Source organism: Peromyscus maniculatus, chromosome 1, assembly GCF_049852395.1.
Source record: "Peromyscus maniculatus bairdii isolate BWxNUB_F1_BW_parent chromosome 1, HU_Pman_BW_mat_3.1, whole genome shotgun sequence".
Classification (NCBI taxonomy): Eukaryota; Metazoa; Chordata; class Mammalia; order Rodentia; family Cricetidae; genus Peromyscus; species Peromyscus maniculatus.
This window is the reverse complement of record NC_134852.1, coordinates 120,480,947-120,503,886: the sequence shown is the minus strand read 5'-3', so window position 1 is coordinate 120,503,886 and position 22,940 is coordinate 120,480,947. Positions and strand designations below refer to the sequence as shown.

General features: G+C 38.7%; 1 protein-coding gene and 1 pseudogene across 8 annotated transcripts in view; one reads left to right on the top strand and one right to left on the bottom strand.

Annotated features, from left to right (window-relative positions):
• Positions 1-22,940, top strand: part of Sbf2 (SET binding factor 2) — a 349,435-nt gene that overhangs the window by 109,059 nt on the left and 217,436 nt on the right. Inside the window, exon 1 of one of the 8 annotated variants that reach the window (XM_076550115.1) lies at positions 15,193-15,314. The exons of the other annotated variants lie outside the window; for them this stretch is intronic. The gene's annotated coding sequence lies outside the window, so the exon portion shown is untranslated. Of the gene's footprint in view, positions 1-15,192; positions 15,315-22,940 lie in introns of those variants that run through there. 8 annotated transcript variants of the gene reach the window in all.
• Positions 3,402-3,970, bottom strand: LOC121830290 (small ribosomal subunit protein eS8 pseudogene; annotated as a pseudogene).

The following is a 22,940-nucleotide window of genomic DNA, read 5'->3' as shown; positions in this document are numbered from 1 at the left end:
CGGTGGATAACGAAGTTGTAGTGACACGAGGAATTGCACGTTGCTTCGTGAGATGAAAATTCTTCTCATTCATCATGAATTCCAGAAAGAGGACTTTTGACCAGAAGTAGTAGATTCCTTCACACACACACACACCCTTTTTTTTTTTTTTTTTTTTGGTTTAACTAGATACTCCTCATTCTTTAGGAACTTTATAGCATTACAGCTTTACTTTAATCCTTGAGAGGAATCATAGTGCATGGTTGTAAATAGGGAGAAAAAGGTGTGAATAGTACCCAAGATCGACTGACTCTTCAGGCTGTGTCACCAAGTTCAAACACAGCGTTGTATTTCTAAGAGTAACCAGTGCTCATCCACTCATTTCCTTTCAACAATGACAATTTATGTTGAGACTTAAAGGTTCATAAACTTTCAGTCTACTCCAAATCGTAGAAAGTCATGAGTTAAAATTCAAGAAACCAAACTGAATAATGGGCCTGTTTGTATTTTAGTTGCATTAAATTGAAAAGCAAAGTAAAGTATAGGGTTTGATTCTTACAGTTTGATTTGCTTGTTCACATGTCAGTACTGTGAAATCAAAACAGTTCCCAAACTGGGCTTTGGACTAGCTGGAACTACTTTTAACTCTTTGGTTGAGGATTCCATTTAATTTAAGATTGAGTTTTCTGTCTTTAAAGCTTCCTTCCCTTCCCCTTCTCTGCAGCTCCCTTCCTCTGCCTCTCTCTTCTAGCCTCTCCTTCCCTTTTAGCATCCCTTTACTCTCCAGTCCTCCTTTTTCATTCTTCCATGCATTAGATTGAACCCAGGGCCTCATCAGCCTGCTTACTTTCTCTCCTCTGATGGAGAAGAGAGGGATGCTTTCCACACTCCTAAGGCTTTTAAGATCTATTAGGGAGTGAAACCTGAATTCAATCTGAAGGCTGGTTAGGATTTTTTCTCAATGGAGAGACACTGGTAGTGAACAGACCAAAGCAGAGTTATAAGAAAGGTGGAGCTCAGTCAGGGAGTGGTTGGGGGAAAAGTAGAAATTGCAGTTCTCTAAATTTATGAAGTGAGATCGTGGAGGGCATGGAAAGTTGTGAGGTGTCTGTATTTGAAGTAGGAAGCAATAAGAAACCATTGTAATTTGTTTGCTTGTTTGTTTTCTTAAGACACTGGGTTTAACTATGATGCCCTTGAACTCCTGAATCCTCTTGCCTCTACCCCCAAGTGCTAAGATTATAGGCATGTATCATACCCAGACCATTATGGATTCTTACACAAGGAAGTAACACAACATACAGGAACTTTTTTTGGGTGAGTTTAGAAGAAACTATTTTGATTTTTTTTTTTTTCACTAATTTATTAACCATTCCCTGGCATTGTAAATGAGCAACAAGTTCTTAAAGATTTCACGTTTTCTTTTTCTGCTTTTTTAGATTTTATTTATTTATTTATTTTATTTTATTTTATTTTATTTTTTTGGTTTTTCAAGACAGGGTTTCTCTGTGTAGCTTTGCGACTTTCCTGGAGCTCACTTGGTAGCCCAGGCTGGCCTCGAACTCACAGAGATCCGCCTGGCTCTGCCTCCCGAGTGCTGGGATTAAAGGCGTGCGCCACCAACGCCCGGCCGATTTTATTTATTTTATTTAATGTAAATTGAGGTTTTTGCCTGCATGTATGTCTGTATGAGGGTGTCAGATCTCTTGGAACTGGAGTTATGGACAATTGTGACCTGCCATATCTGTTTTGGGAATTGAACCTGGGTTCTCTGGATGAGCAGTTAGTGCTTTTAACCACTGAGCCATCTCTCCAGCCCCAAGATTTAACTGTCCTACATAGTATATAGCCATCCACTTTATATGTGTAGTCTTATTTTCTGTTTGAGAACAGTATAACTGTATAATTTTTTAAACAAATGTAAATATTTTTAACCAAAGTTGTGTTCAAACGTATATACATTTTATGAGCATAGTTGTGTTTGTTGTGATGTCTTGTATAACTGATGTCAGTTTGAGCCTAAATTGGAGGATCCATGTAACTGTGAAAATATTAGAGTGGAAGATGTGTCTTAGAACCTAGGCAAGGTGACATGGTATTTTCATAAATCCCTTCAGCAGCATCAGTGTCTAGTATAGTACAGTAGGAGTCTCGATTAATATCACATGCGAAAAGTTGAAGCAGTAAAGGCAATAGAAAGAGTTTCAGGCTTTAATACTTGAAATTAGCCAAAACCAGTAAGAATAGTTACCAAGAGAAACCCAAATCTGTGTGCTCTTAATGAACAATTAGTAAAAGTGTAATGGGTTTTCTTGGTCTCGTTGTATTTATTCATTCTCTCTCTCTCTCTCTCTCTCTCTCTCTCTCTCTCTCTCTCTCTCTCTCTCTCTCTCTCTCTGTGTGTGTGTGTGTGTGTGTGTGTGTGTGTGTGTGTGTGTGTGTGTGTAGGTGACTTGGTAGTTTCTTACCTTGGATCTTATGTCTTAAAACTGGGTTAGTAAACCATGTTCTTTCTTTTTTCCCAGGGTGGTTGCTAGAAACAAGTGAAAGACACTATATTTTAAGTTGACTTAAAATAAAGGATTATGTAAACTTGTATTTCCCAAATACATTTGGTAGCATCACTATTTCCTCTACTATGTTTTGAATGTGTACTCTGAAGTTGAGACTGTAGAAATTTGAGCCATAGTGCTATGGTATTGGGAAGAGGGCTAAATGGGATGTAAGTCATGAGGACATAGACTCTCTGAAATGGATTAACACTACTATAAAGGGAGGGGTTCTGTAGGAATGGATTTACTGCTTTTTTTCTGTCTGTCCTACTCCTTTGCTCTTGTACTTTCAGCCATAGGCCTTTGCCAGAATGGGTGTTTCTGGTTCTTTTTTTTTTCTTTCTGTGTGTGTGTGTGTGTGTGTGTGTGTGTGTGTGTGTGTGTGTGTGTGTGTGGTTTTGGTTTTGTTTTTTTTTGAGACAGGATTTCTCTGTATAGTTTTGGTGCCTGTCCTGAATCTTGCTCTGTAGACCAGGCTGGCCTCGAACTCACAGAGATCCGACTGGCTCTGCCTCCCGAGTGCTGGGATTAAAGGTGTGCACCACCACCGCCTGGCCTGTCTGCTTCTGGTTCTTAATCTTTGCCTTTGAGAAGTAAATTTCTCAAAAAATCAGGAAAATAAACACGAGAATTAGAACTCATAGTAATGAAGATAATAAATAATAAAAAAATAATTAAAACACAAATTTGTTTAGAATGAGTGTAGATTAAATAGCACAGAGACTAAAGGAAAACTAGTAAGAGATATTAAGACCAATGAAGACAGAATGAATGAGAAGAAAGGGTTCACACCTTACAGTTCTATTCTTTTTTAAAAGAAAAATAAACACCTTTATTACATGAGCTACGGATGACAACTTATTTGCTTTTCTAGGCTTTGATCTTCCTCAGATAGAACTCTAGCTCTTTGCTCTCAAGCACGTAGCCTTCTGCTCTACCACACTGGCCCAGGCTTGATACAATGCAGGCCAGAGGCTGGTCTTGTTGGAACTGCTTCACCATATGACCGCTGATATTGGCATTCTTTTTCCTTTTATCATATTTCTTTGTAATTTTGGTTATTTTCTTTTGTTTAAAATCAACTTGGCCTCTTCTTAGCCCAGGGGCAGTGCATATTTTTGTTCTACCACTGTTAGGTATGCTCTCAGCAAGCATAATGCAGTTCTTCACCAGTGTGTTGGTGCAGACCAACTTGTCACTGAATGTACTGTAGACAGCAGCAATGATCCTTGGTTTTCCAGTGCGACACTCAGAGCCCCAGGAGAAGTTCCCCACATTCAGTCTCAGAGCATAGAATTTTTTGTTGTCTCCCCAAACTCAGACTGTATGTGATACAGGCCAATTCTAGTGTTGGCAACAGGTTGCTCCAGCTAACACTTCTACTTCTTATGGTATGGAGAGGCTTTCTCTTGTCCCCATTTGTCCTGAGAGATGTTCATCATTTGACACTGCCTTGACAGGGAAAGGACAAAGCTTCCTAGTCTGGTTTCTAGAACACAACCCTCCTCCTTTCTTATAGGAGTTCTTAATCCAGAAATTAGAGTATCTGAGAAAAGAGAAAGACTGCACTTTGCAAAGCTGAAGAAAAACAGAGACCTCAGATTGATGATGCACGTAGAGTCCCAGAGATAAATAAAAATACATTGTAATTAGTAATAGCTAATATTCACTGATTGGTTTTTATATTCCAAGTGCCCTTACATGTATTACTTCATTTAATTTCTTCTGTAATCTTTTAGAGAAATTGCTGCCTTTTTTTCTGTTTCAAAATTGAGAGAACTGAAGTTCAAATAAATTAAATAATTTACCTAAGGCCTCACAATTAGTATTGAAAATGTATGTTTTCTCACAGTACTTAGAATTGAGAGCAGGACTTCACACTTGCTAGACAAACATGCTATGATTTAGCTATATCCCCAAGATCTCTTAAAACACATACACACACACACACACACACACACACACACACACACACACACACACAGGCAGAAAAAAAAAAAACTACCACCAATCATAAAAAGAGTTTTACTTTGAAATAGTATCTGACTGGTCTTGAATTCAGTCCATAACTCAGACAAGCTTTGAATTTGTAGTCTCACTCCTTGGGTCCTGGGATTGCAGACTTGTGTCGCCAGGCTTGGTCTAAAACATTTAAAGTTGGGCAATTTTCTTGATCAAAGGGATTAAGAATTAGAAAACTAATAACATTAATACTGTGAAGAACATGTGCTAAGATTTTAAAAATTAAAATAGTGTCTTTGAACAGATTTATTCTAAGAATATAAAAAATTGTGCACAATTTATAATTTCTACCTTTCTAGGAATAGAAAAGGAAGTGGAAAAGAACTAGAGCTATCAATGAGGGATACTCTTCAGTTCTTAAACACTGTGTAAGAGAAGCACTAAGAGACATTTGACTTGGGAACTTCACAGAAACTTTAATTAGTAATTCACCAACATTAAATATTTCAGAAGGTGAAAAATTGAATAACTTTGAGTAGCACTTATCACAACTACTTGCTTGCCCACTGACCCCCTGGAGAGCAGCTTTCATGAGGGCAAGGGGCTTGCCTTGCTCGCTAATTCAGTACTGCATCTTTGCAGTACTTGAAATCATTGGACCACAGCAGGCTCTCATTCAATATTTGATGAAGAAAGAAATCAAATAATATTTTAACTCATGTTTTAAAAATATTTATTAATTATATTCTCTATTATTTAACCTATCAAAATTCCTGTAGTGACATACTAAATGAAATACATTTTTTAATATTTGTTTTGTGGTTTAGTTTCTGGAACTATTTATGAGATTGAAATAAATACATTAGATTATAAAAGTGTAATGCTTAAAGTATGCCACTGGAGAATGGTCTCATAAAACAACAATGCTTTATAAGTATAAAGACAGTTTAGAAGTGGCTGGTGATAGAATTCAGGCATTGAGGGTACTTGGCTCGGACACATTAAATTCCCGGTTCAAGCCCAGCACTGCCAAATAAAAGCAATAAAAACAATAATAATTTAAAAGGAGAAAAGCTCTCTTCATTTCTGTTTTCTCTTAATAAGTTACAAATTTGATGGGTTTTTTCCTTCCTGTGTTTCATTTTGTTTTCAATATCCTTAGTGGGCTTTTGCTGTAAGAAACAGCCTCATAGTCTTTAAAAGCTTATAATTTTTTATATCAGATTAAAATAATTTTGCTTTTCTCATTTTATCTTTTCTGTTTTTTCTTTTTACTTTTTTGTTCTGTTTTTTTTTCACTACCCAAAGATGTTTTTGCTAATTGATAATATGTTAGATTGCAGCTATCCTTATCTGCTGGTGAATGGGTTTTTTACCCTAAAACTAGAAGCTTTATACAATTCAGCTTAAATTTTTGTCATTCAAATTCAAAATAAATTTAAGTAAAGTTTATAATTAGTTCCTTTTAAATAATAATTAATAGATTTTTTTGGCCTTTGATAGAATTTCTCATTTCTTTTTAAGTATTTTTAAATTTTTTATTTTTTAATTATGTGCATATGTGTGTATGTGTAGGTATCTGCTGATGCAAGGAAAGGGCCTTGAATCTCTTGGACCTAGACTTACAGGTAGCTTAAGCAGATAGACATGGATGCTGGGAACTGGACTTGGATCTTCTGCAAGAGGATGCTTTTAACTGCTGAGCCATCTCTCCAGTCCCTATAATTTCTTTTCAATTAAATTTTTAAAAAATTATTACTGTGTGTATATATGGTATGTATGTGTGGGTGATTACAGGTATGGTCATAGTGTGGTGCGTGTGTCCAGGACAGAGAACAAGTTTCTGGAATCAGTTCTCTTTCTGCCATGTTCTGGCGGTCATCAGGCTTGCACACAAGCTTTTACTATTGAGCCATCTCACTGCCTTTAGCCTTTATTCTCCTCCTCTTCCTCTTTTCCTTTGATAGAATTTTTCATAGTGAAAAGAAAACATCTGAAATAGAGCTCTTTAACTAAGTGTTGTTCTTTCTTTATATAAAATCTAATCACAATTATATATTTCCACAGAATTACTCTTAGCAAAGCTCAATAGTTTTTGGCACAACAGAAAAAAGTTATGCATTAAATATGCATGCATGTGAAAGAAATCATTTCTTGTTCATTCTGGTACTGGAAAAGAAACACTGTTTTATGATTTTTTTTTTTTTTTTTTTTTTTGGTTTTTCGAGACAGGGTTTCTCTGTGTAGCTTTGCGCCTTTTCCTGGAACTCACTTGGTAGCCCAGGCTGGCCTCGAACTCACAGAGATCCGCCTGACTCTGCCTCCCGAGTGCTGGGATTAAAGGCGTGCGCCACCACCGCCCGGCTCTGTTTTATGATTTGAGTACTCTATAATTTTACTAAAGAACATAATTTCTCACTTTTTATCCTACAATTATTGAAGTAACTGGTTCCCAACATCCATGTTCAACAAGAAATCATCCTCACTCTTTGAATTATACAGTGATCACTTCTAAAATACCTTCTACCTGGGAAAGTTTTTTCTTTTAATTTAGAATTTGAATCATTTGAGTAAACATTACATACTACTGTGAAATCATTTAAAATCATTTTAGATTAAAATAAAAATAGGCCGTTAAATTAAAGATAATCATTTTTATCACAGGATAAAATAAGTGTAAATTTCGTATTGAATAATTGAAAACAGTTGCACAAAAATGAAGTCAGTCTAACGTGCTTGTGCAAATGTATTTATGCCTTAGTAATTTACAGTGGTTATATGAGTTGCTATTCTTTCTTAGTGGATTAGGCAATTATCATTTAAAATAGGAATTAAGATTATATCTGTTCATAATTCTTACTACTAAATTGTATTTATGTATCACTTCTGCATAAAAAGAGCATCTCATCCATTTTCTTGACTTGACTTTTGTTAAATATTTAATAGGATCTGTTAAATATTTTAAATATCACTGGATGGAAGGGACAAATGAAATATAAGTACCTAAGGCCTGGAGAGATATCGCAGTGGTTAAGAGAACTTGTTTTTTCAGAGGACCAATTTCAATTCCCAGCAGTCATATGGCAGCTCACAACAATCTTGCAACTTCAGTTTTAGGGGATTTGATGCCCTTCTCTGACCTCTGGGTGTATCAAGCACACAGATATACATGCAGGCAAAACACCCATACACATAAAGTAATACATACACACATATGTACATACATACATACATACATTTCCAAAGACCATTTTTGTTTAAGTTCTTAATATGCTGGAAATTGGATTTTGTGATAGTAAGTTTTAAATTTTAGGACTTATGCCATTGGCATTTTAAGTATTATAAAAAAAAAAACCTAAGAGATCATGAAGTTAGATTTTCTTAAATTTTGTTGTGATCATTAATTTGCCATTGTAGATTCATTTTTCTTTGTATATAAAAATTTACGTTGAATCTTGAAGTCATGGCATTTAATTAAAACAAGGTATTTTTTCTCCTTAATAATATTAAGGCAAATGTTATTTAAAACAATTTCTGTTGTGATTAATATGGCTACTGACCACAGAAATGATGAACTGTAAGTGTGACGTTGGTGAAGTTGATGTTAACTGAAAATGTAGAACAGTAATTAGTTCTTCTTTAGTGTCTAGTGAATGATGCCTTAGAGTAGTGGAATACTGAAGATCTGTAGGATTTCCTCTTTGCTAATTCTATCCAGTGTATTTTTAAGTAGAGAAATGTTTTATTTGTTCTCATATTTATAAAATGCATCTGGAAGAATAAATTCACATCTGGTTCATGGATTTCCTCCATGGAGATGTTCCAAATTCAGTGTCAAGATTAGAGCTTGTACTCATAGGGTTTGCAGAATCTTGTGTGGAATTTGAAATATTTTGTTTGGAAGTAGTTGGGGGAAACAATTGATTCAGATGTTTTTGTTGAGTTCTAATTTTAGATGTATTTCTCCCTCATTAAAATTAAAAGCATTCTGTGCTTCATAGTATAATCAAGGTACATTTATAGTATTATCAAGGTACATGTAAACACCGTTTCCATTTAAAAAGCTGTTTTAGTTGACCATTTTCAACCTTGTTTTATGATAGACAGATAAATTGTTAAACTTACCAGAATGGATCATTAGTAACTATAGCTATTAGAGATTTACTTCTCATTCATAGTATGCAGTCTTGATTATTCTGTCATAACTCCTTGACAACGTTTCAGAGCAGCAATAGTCACTTTTTAATTGTTGTGTTCTTAATGTCTTCCCAAATGAGTTACATTATTTGAATTCTCAGAATATGATTTGAACAGAGTGTTTTACTTCTTACAATGGCTGACAAACATCTTTGTGCCTGAATGGAATCAGTCCCTGGAGTAACATAAAGAAGAAGCATTTATGGGCTAAGTCCAAGAAGCATGCAGACTAAAAATAATATTGTCAAACTTTTATGAATTATTTGTCTTATGCATTGAGATTGCCAAATAGAACTGCTAGTCATGGGAGTTAAACTTGATACACTGGAACAAATGGGTGTTGCTTAGTAAATCTCATTAAAGATGCTTGATCTTTTTCAAAGATTGTGTTTTGATCCTTGAATGTGATATATTTTCCATGGAATAACACCATAAAGTTTATTAATAGATACTTCTACATTAATTTGCTTTACTATGTTTAACTTTAAACTTTCAGTGGAATAGGAAAATGCATTTTGCTTATGTATTTAATTTAGTAGTTTTTAAACAATACAGCAGGAAATTTTGTGTTTGAGCAGATTTTCTAGTGCATTATTAAATACTTACTGCTAAGAGTCTGGGAAGAGGCAGTCCTGTGAGAGTTCATACTTCTCTCCCCTTTCGTTTTTTCTTCTCTCATAGTAATTACAAGGTAAACTTTTGTCTTGGTAAATGAGAATGAAAATGGCTACATTGAATTACTTGGGTCTTATGTATGTTAATTTTACAGTTTGATTTTATGTACCCTTTTAAAAGTTTCCTATTTGTCTTTGCAACCTTCCTGGAGGTTCTTTCACTTCTTGGTTTTCTTAGCCAACCTCCCTGGTCTACAAGCATACTTGGTAGAGTTGTGTTGTTAGTGCTCCTGTAGTTCACTGACTACACAAGCCTTCACCAAGGATCCATGTGAGGCCTTGGAAAACAAGCATTAAGCTCTCTGATTTATATTGTGTTCCTATTTGGGGTAGCCACTGTCACTCTGTCAGTCATTGAATTTATAACTCAGATTGTTCTCTTCTTCCCCAATTCTCCCCCTTTTGAAATGGGGAGTCTTGCTATATAGACCAGGCTATCATTTTCAAATTCATGATCCTCCCATCTCAGTGTCTGGAATGGTTATAGCTCCCTCAGTTTCCACTTGTTAAAAAACTCGTTTTGCTTTTGAGTTTAAATGGTTTAGGATTAGTATCACTCATGATTGCATTTTAAAATTCCAATATGAGAAATGATGGTTTTCTCATTGCAAAGTGTATACTTTAGTAACTTTTGAGGGGGTGGGTGGGAGTGTTTTGTTTTGTTTTTAAGTTAGTGTTTCTCTGTGTAGCCCTGGCTGTCCTGGCACTCACTGTGTAGACCATGCTGGCCTCAAACTCACAGAGATCTACCTGCCTCTGCTTCACAAGTGCCGGGATTAAAGGCACCCAACTCACTTTAATGACTTTTAATATGTGTTTATATCCATGAAGCTGTCACTACAATCAAGATAATGGACCACAAATTTTTTCAAGACTCTTTATAACCCTTTCTTCTAATCACCCCCTGTCTCTGACAAGCACCAATTTGTTTTCTGTCTCTAGAATTACATAAATTGAATGATATTCCTCAAAAGATGTATCTACTCATAATCTGTACATGGAACATATTTGGAAAAGAGAGCCTGCAAATGTAATTAAGTACTTAAAGACAGATAATCCTTGATTAGCATGTGTCTAGTCACTGTTCTATTACTGTGAGGAGACACCATGACCAAGGCAACTCTTATAAAAGAAAGCATTTAATTGGGGGTTTGCTTACAGTTTCAGAGTCAGTTTCGGGTCCATTATCATCATGACGACAGGGAGCATGGCGTCAGGCAGGGTGCTTGAGAAGTACCTGAGAACTTTACATCCTGGTCCACAGGCAGCAGATAGAGAGGAGGGGGGGACACGACTCACTAGGCTTGGCATGGGCTTTTAAACCTCAAAGCCCACCCCCAGGTGACACACCTCCTCCAACAAAAACTCACCAAATCCAGCTAGGCCACACCACCTAATCCTTCCAAGCAATTCACCAGCTGGGGACTAAGGATGCAAGTATATGAACCTTTGGGGACCATTCTCATTCAGACTACCAGCATGAGACCTAAATTCAGTTAAAAATGTCTTTTGAAGAGAAGAGATAATATGATTGAGGGAGGTAGAGATTAAAGTAATACATCACAAGCTAGGAAATCCCAAGAATTGTTGGCAGCCACCAGAACACAGGTGAGCAGCAAAAAGTTTCCAGAATGAACCATGTATGCCAGCAACCTGATTTTGGACTTTGGGCCATTAGAACCGTAACAGAATAAATTTCTGTTGTAATAAATCATTCAGTTTGTGTAATTTGTTACAATAGCGCTATGAGCACTACAAGATCAGTTTGTAGCCAGGTATTGTAGTACACACCTTTAATCCCAGCACCCAGGAGGCATAAAGTGGATCTCTGAATTCTAGGCTAGCCTGATCTATTGAGTGAGTTCCAGGCCAGCCAGGACTATACAATGAGACCTTGTCTCAAAACTTGTTTTTGATAGTTGGACCAGTTCCATAGCTCAATGGATGAAGGTGTCTGCTGCCAAGCCTGACAGATCCTTGAGACCCATTCGGTAGAAGGAGAGAACTACCTTCTACAAGTTGTTCTCTGACCTACACATATGAATATGGCACGTGAGCCTACACACACAGTCCAAATAGATAAATAGATCAATAAATAAGTGTGATGAAAAAACTTGAAGGCTAGAGAGCTGGCTCAATAGTTAAGAGCACTGGCTGCTCTTCCAGAGGACCTGAGTTCAGTTCCCCAGTTCCCACATTATGATTTACAGGTGTTGGTAATTCCAGTTCCAGGAAACCAGTGCTGTTTTCTGTCTTCCTTGGGTGCCAGGCATACATGTGGTACACAAACATACACACAGTTATTCACATTTACACATAAAATAAAAATAAAGTTGAAAAAATTAAAAGCTAATATTCAGTGTTCTGCAGTTCTTTTTGATTTCTCTTAAGGATTAATACATATTAAAACAGTTAAAAGCCAGTATTATTATAATTTTAGTTTATAACTCCAAAGTTTATTTTATGCATAATTTAAAAGGAACCAGAAAGGTGGCTTGGTGAGTAAATTTGCTATACAAGCTTGATGACTTGAGTTTGAACCCTGGAACCTGTGTAAAGTGGGAAGAGAAAACCAGCTCCACAGAGCTGTCCTCTGATCTCCAAACATGTGCTTTACCATGTTTCAGATCCCCCCATAATGTACTTACACAGACACACAATAATAATTATTTTTTAAAGGCTAATTCATTTAAATCAACTATTAGTTTATATTTTGGGCATGTAGTCTATAAGAATTAATTTGTAATATCAATAACCAAAAGAATTGGGACAGAAGACTAAAAGAATAGAGTCTTTCAGCCTACAGAATGGGAAAAGAACTTCACCAACCCCACATCTGACAGGGATGAATCTCCAAAATATATAAAGAACTCAAAAAGCTAGACTTCAAAATACTGAACAATCCAATTGAAAAATGGGCTACAGAGCTTAACAGAGAATTCTCAACAGAAGAATCTCAAATGGCTGAAAGACATTTAAGGAATTGCTCAACATCCTTAGTCATCAGGGAAATGCAAATCAAAACAACACTGAGATACCATCTTACACCTGTCAGAATGGCTAAGATCAAAAACACTGATGACAGCTTATGTTGGAGAGGATGTGGAGCAAGGGGAATACTCCTCCACTGTTGGTGGGAATGCAAACTTGTACAGCCACTCTGGAGATCAGTATGGCGGTTTTTCAGAAAATTGGGAATAAGTCTTCCTCAAGACCCAGCTATACCACTCTTGGGCATATACGCAAGGAATGCTCAATCATACCACAAGGGCACATGCTCAGCTATGTTCATATCAACATTATTCATAATAGCTAGAACCTGGAAACAACCTAGATGCCCCTCAACTGAAGAATGGATAAAGAAAATGTGGCACATATACACAGTGGAGTACTACTCAGCAGTGAAAAACAATGATATCATGACATTTGCAGGCAAATGAATGGAACTAGAAAATATCATCCTGAGTGAGGTAACCCAGACTCAGAAGGACAAATATAGTATGTACTCACTCATAAATGGATACTAGATGTGAGGGAAGGGATGGCCAGACTGCAGCCCACAGCTCCAGAGAGGCTAGCTAACAGGGAAAGACCCTAGGAGGGACACAAGGATGGCCCAGTGAAGGAGAAATGGATGAGATCTACATGAGTGGACTGGGAGTGGGGGGGGTGATGAGGGCGAGGAGTGGGGCATGAGAACATAGGGAAATAAGAGGGTCGAGCTGGAACAGGGACAGAGTGGGAGGGCAGGGAAGGAGATACCATGATAGAAACCTCTTACTTTTACAATTAATATACACTAATTAAAAACACAGGGACATGGAGATTATGATGGGAAAATGTACAGAGATGGCCAGCCAAACTAGTGGAAACACATAAACTGTGGACCAATAGCTTAGGAGCTTCCATGGTACTGGACTAGGCCCTCTGGATAGGCGAGACAGTTGTTTAGCTTGAACTGTTTAGGGGGCCCCCAGGCAATGGGATTAGAACCTGTCCTTGGTGCATGAGCCAGCTTTTTGGAGCCTATTGCCTATGGTGGGACACTTCGTGCAGCCTTGGTGCAGGGAGGAGGGGCCTGGACCTGCCTCAACTGAATATACCAGGCTCTGTTGACTCCCCATGGGAGGCCTTGCCTTGGAAGAGGTAGGAATGGGGGCGGTGTTTGGGGGGAATGCTGGGGGACAGGAGGAGGGAGTACAGGGTGATCTGTGGTTGAACATAAAATGAATAGAAAAAATTCTTAATAATAGAAGAAGGAGAAAAAAGAATAGAGTCTTCATACATTATTGAAGTTAAGCGTGTATGAATTAAAATTAGGATGTAAATATTAAATGTTATTATAATATCCCCAGTAACCAGTTTTAAGAAAAAAACTACTAGCAAAGAAAAGAGCTGTATAAAAGTAACTATTGCAGCCGGGCGTGGTGGCGCACGCCTTTAATCCCAGCACTCGGGAGGCAGAGCCAGGCGGATCTTTGTGAGTTCGAGGCCAGCCTGGGCTACCAAGTGAGCTCCAGGAAAGGCGCAAAGCTACACAGAGAAACCCTGTCTCGAAAAAACCAAAAAAAAAAAAAAAAAAAAAAAAAGTAACTATTGCCAAGTTTGCAGAGATATGGCCCACTGGTGAGAGTGTTTGCTGCATGTCTTAATTAGGTTTCCTATTGCCGTGAAGAGACACCACGACCACAGCAACTCTTTATGTTTGTTTGTTTGTCTGCCTCTGCCTCCCTAATGCTGGGATTAAAGGCATTCATTACCACTGCCCAGGCTGATCATGGGTAACTTTTACAAAGGATAACATTTAATTGTGGCTGGTTTACAGTTCAGAGGTTTTGTCCATTGTCGTCATGGTGGCGAAGCAAGGCACCGTACAGGCTGACATGGTGCTAGAGAGGTAGCTGCGACTTCTACATCTTGGTCCCCAGGCAATAGGAAGTAAACTGTGAGCCACTAGGCCTAGCTTGAGCATTTGAGACCTGAAAGCCCACCTCCCTAGTGACACACTTCCTCCAACAAAGCCACATCAATAGTTCCACTCCACAAGTTTTCAAACACATGGGTCTATGGGGTCCATACCTATTCAAACCACCATAATGTGCAAACAACATGATTAGAATTTGGATCTCCTGACTCCATGTAAGTGCCAGTAGATATGATAATCTATCTATAATTCTGCTTTAGCAGGTAGAGGTAGAAATCCCATGGCAAATTGGCTAGTGAGATAAGCCATTTTCCCATCTCTGGGTTTAGTTGTGAAACTCTAACTTGAAAGAACAAGGAAGAAGAGCAGTGAAGGAAGATGGCCACTATCAAGCTCGGATCTGTACACATGTGTACCCCACATTCAAAGGGAGACTGGAGAAGGAAATGTGTCACAATAAAGATGATGGTACACCCTACCAAATAGTTCTTGAAGAATCATGAGAGTCACATATACTGGAACTTGGGCAAGTTAATAAAATTCCCTAATTCTTGATTTCATCACCAGAATTTGTGAGATTTTTTTCTGTTTTTCTTTCATGCATTTAGGGATGTCTTACTTATTTGTGGGTCCTGCTTAATAAAACTTGTAGTTGGCTAGAATGTAATACTATTCTACTGCATGGTTTTAACTGTTTAATCCAGAGCAAGATTAAGTCAGTATATGAGCTCCTTTAAGCTGAGTAATATGTAGACTGAGTAGTTTATAAAGGATATTTTCTTTGCAGGCAGTGGTGGCGCACACCTTTAATCCCAGCACTCAGGAGGCAGAGGCAGATGGATCTCTGTGAGTTTGAGACCAGTCTGGTCTACAGAACTAGTTCCAGCACAGCCAGGATAACACAGAGACAACCTGTCTTGAAAAACAAAAAAAAAAAAAAAAAAAAAAAGAAAAAAAGAAAAAAACAAAAACAAATTATTTTCTCACAAACCAGAAGTCTGGAAAATTCTGTCAAGGCACCAACAGGTTAGTTGTCTATTGAGGACATGGGTTTAGTTTCCACAATGGTACTTGTTACAGTGTCTTTCAGAGGGCACACAAGCTATGTCCTCACATGGTGGAAAGGGTCAAAGGGTAAACTTGCTCCCTCTAGCCCTTTTACAGATTTTTCTAATCCCATTCATGATTGAGCCCTTTCACAGTGACTTAAGCACCCCATAAAGGCTCCATTTGCTAGTGTTATTACACTGATGATTAAGTTTAGCATCTAGTTTGGGGCCGGGGGTGGGCCCCAGTTAGAATAGTGAGATATGGAGAGAGCAGAAGTGATCAAATGCTGCAAATGTGCTGGTCTGTTTCTTCCTTTTTCTTTCTCAAGGCATCTTTGTAATAAATATCCAGTTTTCTCCAGTTTAAGGTGATGCTGCCTATAGTCATGTCAGAATTTGTTTGGTTCTCTATCAAATAGTTTTCATAGGTGTGTGGGATGGCTCAGCTGATGGAAGTTCTTGCCGTGCAAACCTGATGACCTGAGTTTGATCTGTGGGTCTCATGATTAGGGGAAATAGCTGGCTTCCAAAGATGTCCTCTGATCTCCACATGGGCTTGCCCAAGCTCTGCCCTTGCTAATAATAATAATTATTATTAAAAAGATAGTAACAGTTTTAGAAAGTTGACAATAATTGCTAGGTGATTCAGAAGCTCAGTCTTCCTGTGGATGATGCACTGTCAAGCTTCCTTTCCATGTGAACAGGAAGGCAGGACTTTGCATGACTTGCTTTGTATGTACTGCTGTGGATGCTTTGTTCCCAGCCTTGAACAGTTCCACTTTCTTCTGAGTATCACAGGCTTGTGAGAAATAATGTAATAACAGTGTTTGGAAATGTCTTGTGGGAAAAATAACCAGTGATTTAGATTTAAATAGCCGGCTCTTGATAAAGTAATGGCTATAGCTAAGAACTTTTTGCTTATGTCATTGCTTTTTTTTTTTTTTTTAAATCAAAACCTTATAAAGACAATCTAGTTCAACAACTGAAGATAGGAAAACGTTTTATTTTCTTCATACACTATAACACATATCAAAAATGGGAAATTTGAACTGATCTGACATTTTTATTAAGATATAGTTTTAATTTTAAGCCTTTGATGATATGTAAGACTTGATGATAAGTTATGTGGCATTTAGAAAAATGTAATTTATCTGGGTTTTAAAAAATTTAACATTTATTTAATATACTTAAAATATATGGGGAGGTTATCTTGGTTGTTGAATCAGTGTGACATGACTCATAACACCTATTTCAGTTTACTTTTGAAATAGTTCACTATTTAAAGTTACTTAAGCAATGGTAGCTTAAAGTAAAAATAACACTTAGTTGTTGAGGTATTTGCCTCTGGTCTTAGCCTGATACTTTACTTCTCAGATTTTTTACTGAGGACATTTTGTTCAACTGTGTAATATTGGTTTTTTTTTTTTTTAAAGCTAGAATCAGACAATAGTCACTTGATTTTCAATCTTTGTGACTGTTGGTATGATCTCTTGAGATAAGAATTTATGTCTTAAATCTTCATGGAACTGGTTTTTTTGTTGTTGTTTTTTCTTTTATTTATTTTATTTTACAATACTATTCAGTTCTACATAACAGCCACAGATTCCCTTGTTCTCCCCCTTCCTGCCCCCCTCCCCTTCCCCCCAGCCCACCCCCCAGATCAAGGCCACCCCCAAGGACTGGGATCGACCTGATAGACTCAGTCCAGGCAGGTCCAGTCCCCTCCTCCCAGATTGAGCCAAGCGTCCCTGTATAAGTCCCAGGTTTCAAACAGCTATCTCATGCAGCGAGCCCAGGACCTGGTACCCCTGCCTAGATGCCTCCCAAACAGATCAAGCCAATCAACTGTCTCACCTATTCAGAGGGCCTGATCCAGTTGGGGGCCCCTCAGTCTTTGGAACTGTTTTTAAACTTTGTTTTGGCTTTGGTTTTTCAAGTCAGTTTTTTTTTTGTGTGTGTGTGTCTGTGTGTGTGTGTGTGTGTGTGTGTGTGTGTGTGTGTGTGTGTGTGTGTGTGTAAAAGTAATAGTCCTGGCTGTCCTGGAACTCAATAGACCAGTCTGGCCTCAAACTCACAGAGATCCTCCTGCCTCTGCCTCCCTGAGTCATGCAGCACCATGCCCAGCTGTTTATTAAACTTTTTTAAAAAATTAGTCTTTGTGTCTTTTACATCATGCATCTCCATCCCATCCCTTTGTATCCACCCTCTGCCCTTGCAACCCCCCCCCCCCCAAATAAAATAAAACTTAAGAGAAAAAAGAGAGAAGGAAAAAAATCAGTCTTATCATGGAGGCTGTAGTGTGACACAATGAGTCATGCACTAAACACTTTTATCCACAGATCTTTACTTGCAAGTGTTCATCGCACAAAGTCATTGGTCTGGTTTGAAGCCTCTGGTTTCTGCTACATTGTTGATGCTGGGCCCTCACTGGAACTCCTCTTGACTATGTTGCTGTTGCCATCTGTTGCGGCTTTGGGTCTGCAGGACTGGTCCCTTCCAATGCTCCAGCAGATCACAAATGGGATAGATGTTGGGGTAGGCCAACACATAACCCTGGTTCTAGACCTGGGTTGCAGGGTTGGTCAGCCTGCCAGCTCTCCCTTGTCCTCACCGCCAGAGTGAGCTCTCCTTCATTGTCCTGGCAAGTTCAACCCTTGCAGTGATGAACAAGGGGTGGTGCCAGTTCTGTTTTCACATCCTTAGGTCAGATTCATCACAACTACACCTTCAGGGTCAGTGCTGTTCAGGCATGGCATAGGGACTACTGAATGTTTTTCTGAATGCTGCAGCTGATGAGAGGCAGGACCAGTTCTCCTACCTATCCCATGTATGATGGGAGTGGGGCATCTCTCCCTGACCCATGCTACCACATGACAGATGAGTAATGGGGGCAGCTCCTCCATGCTCACAACTTCCTGGCTGGCTCACCCACACCTCCACCAATAGGCTTTGTGTATTAAACTTTTAACACATGTTTATTTGCTATGAAATATGACTAATCAAATATGCCTTGTGCTTTAATTTTCTTATTCTGTGCCCTTTGATTGGATGTAACAGCAATTGTTATTTTTAAAAATAAGTTTGTGGGCCGGGCGGTGGTGGCGCACGCCTTTAATCCCAGCACTCGGGAGGCAGAGCCAGGCGGATCTCTGTGAGTTCGAGGCCAGCCTGGGCTACCAAGTGAGTCCCAGGAAAGGCGCAAAGCTACACAGAGAAACCCTGTCTCAAAAAAAAAAAAAAAAAAAAAACAAAAAAAAAAAAAAAAAAACAAAAAAACAAAAATAAGTTTGTGGACTTAACTGATATTCTTTTTATTTGAGGTACAAATCTTTAGTCCTGTCATAATTTGCTTAAAATGCAAGTTAGGTGTTGACCACCTTTTTAAAAAAAAAGTTGCCGGGTGGTGGTGGTGCACGCCTTTAATCCCAGCACTCGGGAGGCAGAGCCAGGCAGATCTCTGTGAGTTCAAGGCCAGCCTGGGCTACCAAGTGAGTTCCAGGAAAGGCGCAAAGCTACATAGAGAAACCTTGTCTCGAAAAACCAAAAAAAGAAAAAAAAGTTGAACTGTGTTTATTTCGTGGTGTCTCACATTCTCTGCACACATTTAACATTCTGATCTTGTTTTAAGAATAATCATTTTAGTACTGGAATAGACTAAGTTCTGTTATTTTGTTAAAATTTTAATACTCTCTCAACATTTAAATACAGTAACTTAAAGAAGATGCTGTTATACCACTGCAAAACTAACCTTATTGATTATTATTATTGAATATTACCCCATCCTCACCTCTGAAGAATCAGGAGATAATTATGTCAATATCATATATATTTTGGTATATAAAAATTTTATGCAACCAATACCTAGAGACTTATAAACAGCCATTATAGAAATTTGAGTTTAATTGTTTAAAATGCATAGCTATGCCAGGCGGTGGTGGCGCACGCCTTTAATCCCAGCACTCGGGAGGCAGAGCCAGGTGGATCTCTGTGAGTTCAAGGCCAGCCTGGACTACCAAGTGAGTCCCAGGAAAGGCGCAAAGCTATACAGAGAAACCCTGTCTCGAAAAACCAAAAAAAAAAAAAAAAATGCATAGCTATATATTGAAAATGATTTCTAAGTGAAATGAGACATTGAATGTCTAATTTTCAATAAGAAGTTAAAATATTTACAAAAAATTTAAGATTTTTATTTATTACAGTTCATATGGAGTTCAGAGGACAACTTGTTGAACTGGTTCTCCTACCACATGAGTTGTTTGTACCCAATGAGCCATCTGACTGGTCCTATTTACAAGAATTCTTTTTTTGACAAATTCCAAGGAATACTTTTAGAAGCTTAGACACCTTTTTTTCTGTTTTGGTTTTTCAAGACAGGATTTCTCTGTGTAGCTCTGGCTCTCCTGGAACTCACTCTGTAGCTCACGCTGGCCTTGAACTCACAGAAATATGCTTGCCTCTGCTTCCTGAGTGTTCGGATTAAAGGCATGTGCACCCCTGCCTGGCAAGTTTTCTTAATTTGTGTATATATTCCCTACTGCATGTAATTTGAAACTTGTGTGTGACAACAATATTAGCATTTACTTTTTTTCCTATGGTACATTAAGATTTTACAGTATTACAAAATAACACAAGTATTCAACATGGCACATAGCTATAATTTAGCACCTGAAAGGCTGAGGGAGGAAAAGTCCCAGTTTAAGAACAGCCATGGCTACATGTGGAGACCCTATTCCCAAAACCATCCCCAGAAAGTCACCAATTATGCCATTTTAATTTTTAAGGAATATTCAGTAATACTTTCAGATAAATTATGGACCTAACATATTTACAGTACATTTTACCCAAACACAAAAGAATATACATTCTCAGCAGCTCATGGAACTTTCTTCAAAATTGACCACATACTCTGATACCAAGCAAGTCTCAACATATATAAGAAAATTGAAATAGCACTATGCATTCTATCTGACCACCTCTGATTAAAACCAATATCACTAACAATAGAAAGTTTATAAACTTATGAAAACTGAACAACTCACTACCTGACACTGCTTGGGTGACCAAGAACCTGAGACTAAGGGACTTAGGGTAAAACCAAATACTACTGTCCTTAAAAAAAAAAGGTAGCACTAAATGACTCTAAGACATTCTGCTATACTCATACATAGATCAGAATCTTGCTCAACCATCATCAGAGAAGCTTCCTCCTGCAGCAGATGAGAACAAATACAGAGAGACCTGCAGCCAGACATTATGCAGAGAGTGAGAGCCCTTCCTCACTCAGCTCTAAATGGAATGTCTCCATCAAATCCCTCCCCTCAGGGCTCAGGGCACCCCATGGAGAGCCTAGAGAGGATGGAGAACACCAAGGAAACAAGGCCCTCTAACTCAGCATCATAGATGCTCATGTGAACTCACAGAGACTGAGGCAATGTGCATAGCACCTGCGCGGGTATGCACCAGATGAGGTCCTAGAGCTGGAAGGAGTAGTGGACACATATCTGTATTTCTAACCCATGAACTATCTCCAATGGATAACCACTTGCATGTTTTTACTTTCCTCCAGGTGAATCTCACAGGAGAAACAAACTGCTCTTAAGAGCTGGCCTCATGCCCCGCAGTAAATGGCCAACAGAAAATGAACTCAGTGGCATCTTTGGAGGTGCCTTGTCTCATGATGTCATGTCAGGGCTTTTTTTCCTCTCTCTCTTTTTAAAATTATTTTATTTTATTTTATTACACTGCAGGTCCCTTGCGCGCATATATATATATATAATGTATGTACATATATATTATGGCTTCCAGTTTTGTGGGGTTTTTGATTTTTTTAAACATAATTTCTTGTATTGATTCTTTGGGAATTTCACATCATGCACCCCAATCCTACTCATTTCCCAGTTCCTCCATGTCTGCCCTCCATCCTCTACCCCTATAGCTTCACCCAAAAATAAAGTTAAAAAAAAAAAAAAGAAAACATGTCAGTCCTCCATCTTTCCCCACCTTTCCATCACATGTTCCTTTCTTGTAATGACCTTGGGAGTTGCAGTGTGTCACGCAGTATACCCTTTGGCCCAAACAGCTTTACTTGCAAATGTTCACTGCAGTGAGTTGTTGGTCTGGTTCAAGGCCTCTGGTTTCTGGTACATCATCAGTACTGGACCCCCACCAAAACTTCTCTCAGATATCCTGGTGTTGCTCCAAGTCATGGAGATCATGCAGCTATGGTTCCACAGGATCAGTCCCTTCACATGCTGCAGCAAGTTGTAGATGGGATAGATGTTGGGGTGTGCCAACTCAAAGCCCTGGATTTGGGCCTGGATAGTAGCTGAGTTGTCAGTCCAGGCCTCCACAGGCACTGCCTCCCTCAGGTAAGGGTCAGGACCAACTCTTATGCCATTGCTGCCAGCTGGGGGCAGGTGGAGGGCAGCACTTCAGCTGAGACAGTGAGGGACCAGTTCTCTGGTGCCCACATCACCAAGGCCAGCTTTCACATGGCCCCCAGTGGTAACACGGGCCATGCACATCTACACTGACCCCAGCTGCCACCAACCCAGACATGGCCCTTGGCTGCAGCTTGGGCTGGACATTACCATGGCCCCAGGTGGCAAGGCAGGCCACTCAGATTAGTATGGCCCTGGCGGCAGCATGGCCCTCAGACATTAACGTGACCTCAGGTGGTGGCCCAGACCACTGGCATCCCTATGGCCTTTGGTGGCAACATGAGCCATGGACATCAACATGGACTGTTGGTGCCATAAGGCTGGACATCACATGGCCTCAGGTGGTGTGTAGGCCATCCATATCAGCTTGTTCCTCACTGCCTTTGTGTCTTCAGCTCTGCTTCTCTCTACACTTTGAGAACCACTTGGCTTCTCCTTCTCTCCTGTTTCTCCACCACATACCTGTTCATTGTACTGGTACCCACCTGTCCAGTTCTGTGTTTTTATAGTAATCTTGAATGTGCAAGTGAATGTGCTTCTTTATCTGCATCTGTTTTATGTGCCTTTTCTTGAGCTCTTTTTCTTTTGTTTATTTAGTCCTATTGTGATTTTTTTGTCTCACTATATTTTACTTTATTTCATTATTATCCCTTAGATGCCTGTTCATTTAAGGAGTGACAGAGAGGGTAGATCAGGATGGGAGCAGAGGTGGGAAGGAACTCTTCAATTTTTTTCTTCAGTGTTGAGAAGTTTTGTTGTTGTTTTTTTTTTTTTTTTTTTTTTTTTTTTTTTTTTTTTTTTTTTTTTTTTTTTTTTTTTTTTTTTGAGACAGGGTTTCTCTGCATAGCTTTGCGCCTTTCCTGGAGCTCACTTGGTAGCCCAGGCTGGCCTCGAACTCACAGAGATCCGCCTGGCTCTGCCTCCCGAGTGCTGGGATTAAAGGCGTGCGCCACCACCGCCCGGCTGAGAAGTTTTTATCATACAAGTATTTTACTTGCTTGGTTAGAGTTATACAATCAAATATTTTATTATGAAAGATGTTGTTTCCCTGATTTCTTTCTCATTTGGTCTGTCATTTGTATATAGGAGGGCTACTGATTTTTGTGAGTTAATTTTGTATCCAGCTACTTTGCTGAAAGAGTTTATCAGCTGTAGGGAGTTCC